This window comes from Herpailurus yagouaroundi, unplaced genomic scaffold (genome assembly GCF_014898765.1).
Source record: "Herpailurus yagouaroundi ecotype Mexico unplaced genomic scaffold, PumYag 141, whole genome shotgun sequence".
Lineage (NCBI taxonomy): Eukaryota > Metazoa > Chordata > Mammalia > Carnivora > Felidae > Herpailurus > Herpailurus yagouaroundi.
Window position 1 is genome coordinate 5,352,449 of NW_024412396.1, and position 4,328 is coordinate 5,356,776.

Sequence of the window (4,328 nt, forward strand, 5' to 3'; positions counted from 1 at the left end):
CTGTGTCTCCATCTCCCTCTCTCTCTGGCCCTCTCCTGCTTATCTCTCTCCCTCTCTCTCTCTCTCCCCCTCTCTCTCTCACAAAAATAAACATTAAAAAATTATTTTAATAAAAAATTCAGAGCAAACATCATCCTTAATGGAGAATTTTTTTTTTAAAGATTCTGTTAGTATCAGAAGCAAGACAAAAAATCAACTTATTACTAGTGGAAATTCAATATTCAACATAAAAAGTCCTTAGTGAAATAAGACAGGACAAGAGGACATGGAGAAAGAAAAGAAACAAGTAGAAATAAATTGATTTTTTAATCATAGATAATATATTTACTTATCATGGTGTACATAGCAAATCCAAAATAATCTACAGGCAAACTCATGAAACTAACAGAGTTTAAGAGAGTTTAACAAGGTAACTGAAGACACGTATTAACATTAAATTGCATTTTCTAGGTACCAACAAACAACAACAAAAAATCTCATATTATTCAAGAATTCATTCACAAGTCTTATTGTCAGTAAGAACTTCTCTCACTACCATATTTAAAATTATAGCCCACTATCAAAACCACTATCACTAACTGTTAAGCTTCCCTGTGGTTTTTTTTTTTTCCCTATAGCAGTTTTTACTAGTTTACCCATTTGTCTGTTGTCCATCCAGCACAGAATAAAAAGTATATAAGGAAATAATTTTTTTAACTTACTTTCTTAATTTTCTTTTTAACTGCTCTGTCTTATACACCTAGAACAGTACTTAACACATAGTAGGGACTCAATAAGAATTTGTTGAATAGAACAATATACATGCAAATGTGCAAAATACATTATAATATCATGAAAATATAAAGTACCAATGAGTCTATGCAACAAGAGATGCCAATGGTGAGGTATACCAAGTTTATAGATAGAAGGTCTCAATATTGAAAGACATTATTAGTCCCCAAATGGATCTTATAGATGAGAACAATTTTAACAAAGTTCGAACATAATTTCAAGGAATTTGTTATTCTAATTTTACAAAGAACAAAGGCACATGAAACCTTTTAACAAGAAAAGAGCCAGAGGAGGTGAGGAAAGGTAGCGGAGAAGAAGAGTCGAAGGGGCTTGCCTTTTTAGATATCAACACTTAAAGTAAATAATGCCTTACTATAAGTACAGAAAAAAATGACTAACAGGTCAGAGTCAAAACCAGCCCATCATATCTGTGAAAATTTAAAGTATAATAAATGGAATATTAGCAAATATTAATTAACAAATGGGATAAAGTATAACAAACGGGATATAGAAAAAATGTAGAAAAGAGGGACTATTCAAGTACTGGAACACTGTTTTTCCTAATTAAAAAATAAATAAATAAAATTATATTTTTTTGTTTTCATTACACACAAAAATTAACTCTAGAAGAATTACAGACATACAGTGAATGGCAATTTTTAACACACTTAGAATGTTACCTAGGTAAATATATTTGAGAAATATAATATGTAAAGATAAGGGGTAGAATTTCTTGAGACACAAAAAAAAGACTTAACCATATAAAGCTTGATAAATATAATTATGCTAAATTCAACAATCTGGGTTTACCAAAAAACACCACAAATAGAGTGATCATTCAAGGCAGAAATTAGGAGACTAAAATTAATAACCTAATCAATGAAGAACTACAAATCAACAAGGAAAGATAATCTGACAGAAACAAAAAACACAAAAGGATTAGTAGCCACATTAATTGGAAACAGTAATGGTAATCAAACAAAAAGACATTCAACCTTAGTCATTACAGCAATATAAATTAAAATGAAAAACAAAATGTTACACCCAGTAAATAGACAAAATGAATAAATCTGATAATAACAAGTGCTGATAAGGCTAGGGAGCACTGTGAATCCTTATAAACTACCAGGAAATGTCTAAATTGGTTTAACAATTTTGGACAACAGTTTAGTCTTATCTTGTAAATTTGATCATGTGCATACTTCATTCAGTACTTGTAAATTCCGCTTGTAAGTATATGACCTATATATGACATGCACCTATAGATGTGTAAAAACCGTTCATAGCCTTATTGTTAGTAACAGCAACCTAGATTCCATGGACCAGAGAGAGATAACTAAACTGTGGTGTGTTTAGCTAATAAAATATCAAAAATCAGTCAAAAGAACAGATATAGTTATGAATGATAATATGGGTAACTATTAGTAATAAGCAAAAGAAAACAAGCTCCAGAAGACTGCATACTTCTTTACACAATATATTCGTCAGCAACAATTTACACATGTGGGAAAGCTTTTTAAAATAAAAAGCAAACTGTCCTCAGCTGCCTGTGAGATCCTAGGTCCTTCCGCAGAAGGGAAGGCCGCATAGGGGTGAGGCCCTCTCTTCATCCGGGACTAGCATGGCGCCCAGTAGCACCTGCTCAGCCCTCTCCAGCACAATGGCATCTGCCTTCAAGCTCATCTGCATCTACTCTGCTCTCATCTTGTACAATGATGAGGTAATGGTGACTGAGAAGATCAGTGCCATCGTTAAAGCAGCAGGTGTAAAAGTTGGACTTTTCTGGCCTCCCTTATTTGCAAAGGCCCTGACCAACATCCTCAACATCTGGAGCCTTATCTGCAAAGGTCGGAGCTGGTGGGCCCACCTCAGCAGCTGGAGGCCCAGCTAAGGAGAAGAAAGTGGAAGGAAAGAAAGAAAAATCAGAAGAGTCTGATGATGACATGGACTTTGAGCTTTTTGACTAAACCCCTTCTGTGACCTGTTCAATTAAAAGCTGAACTCTTAAAAAAATTTTAAAAATAATAAAAAGTAAAGAAACAGTAAACATAAAAAGTAGTAGTTGACCTCGAAGAGGGGAAAATGGAGCAGAATACATAAGGTCTGGAATATAAAATTGGGAAAAACACACAGACGATTCAGTGATATTAGAGATATTCAGATCTTAAATAGGGTGATGAATTACTGTGGATACAATTTGATACTATTATTATAAAATTCTATAAATCATCAAATATTACATAATAAAAAGAAAAGCAGCATAAACAAAACCCCATTAAACTAAAGAAAAACTAATACATAATATTTTTCCAGTAATGCCAATAGTTGGAAAATTAATTTCCTTGTTAACATTTTTCTACAAGACACCAAATTTCAAGTTTTGAGAAAATTATCTCACTATGGGATGTATAAACTGTGTCATAAGATAAAAGCTGTTTTTTCTTTTAGACTTTTTTTAAAGGAATTACAAATGAATTATTTTTTAAAGAAATATATCCTAAGGAGGACATGATTTTGCATCAGAGTTTTACCTTACTAGCTATAACCTAGGTAAGACCACTGAATACATACATTTTATAGGAAAAGGAAGTAGTATTCAGCCATATTCTGTACTTGTGTTTTGTAACATTAGATCTAATTTTACAGTGTATCTTTAGGCTTTGGTAAGCAAATCTTTTATTTCTTTGTTACAAAAAAAAAATCACCCCAACTAAGTTTGTTCTACTTTATCCTGCACTAGAGCCAGCTTCCTTTATTTCAATTCAGTCTTTGTGCTACCTCATTATTTTGTACACAGTAGCATTTTATCTAAGCCTCTTCCTCAGCTTTGGAAAGAGTGAGTCATTGGGTGAAAGAGTTACCCCCTTGCCAGACCCACTTCAATTAAGAATTATAGTGCCTCCTAAAAAAAAAAAAAGAAAGAAAGTAAGAAAGTGGGGCGCCTGGGTGACTCAGTCAGTTAAGAGTCCAACTTCTGCTCAGGTCATGATCTCACGGTTCATGAGTTCGAGCACCGCATTCATGAGTTCGAGCTGACAGCTCAGAGCCTGGAGCCTCCTTCAGATTCTGTCTCTGCCTATCTCTACTCCCCACCCCCCACACACACACACTCACTCACTCTCTCTCTCTCTCTCTCTCAAAAATAAATAAAAATTTAAAAAAAATTACAGTGCCTTCTGTGTGCAAGGTTACTTGCTATGTGAACGAAACAGAAACAGTATAATGTAACTAATGGCACATAAGTAGACTGAGAATGTATTAGATACAGAACAGACTAGAGTGAGGAAATTTGGTTAAATGTGTCATTTTTTTTAAATACAGTGCACAGAATTATCTTTCATAAGAGGTGATTCTCAGGATACAAAATATCTCAGAAGTATAGAATAAAATAAACAGACTCTTAACTACAAACGTGGTTGCCAGCAGGGAGGGAGGTGAGATAGATGAAGGAACAAAAAGAAAAAAAAAAGAGGTGTAAAATAAAGAGAAAACACAATAGAAAACAAACTCAATTAAACACCAGTTATGAAAAATTCAAGTTCTGTTTCAAAACATAA

General features: G+C 33.4%; 1 pseudogene; it reads left to right on the top strand.

Moving 5' to 3' along the window:
* Nucleotides 1-2,431: 2,431 nt before the first annotated feature.
* LOC121031261 (60S acidic ribosomal protein P1-like) lies at nt 2,432-2,738 on the top strand (annotated as a pseudogene).
* Nucleotides 2,739-4,328: the final 1,590 nt, after the last annotated feature.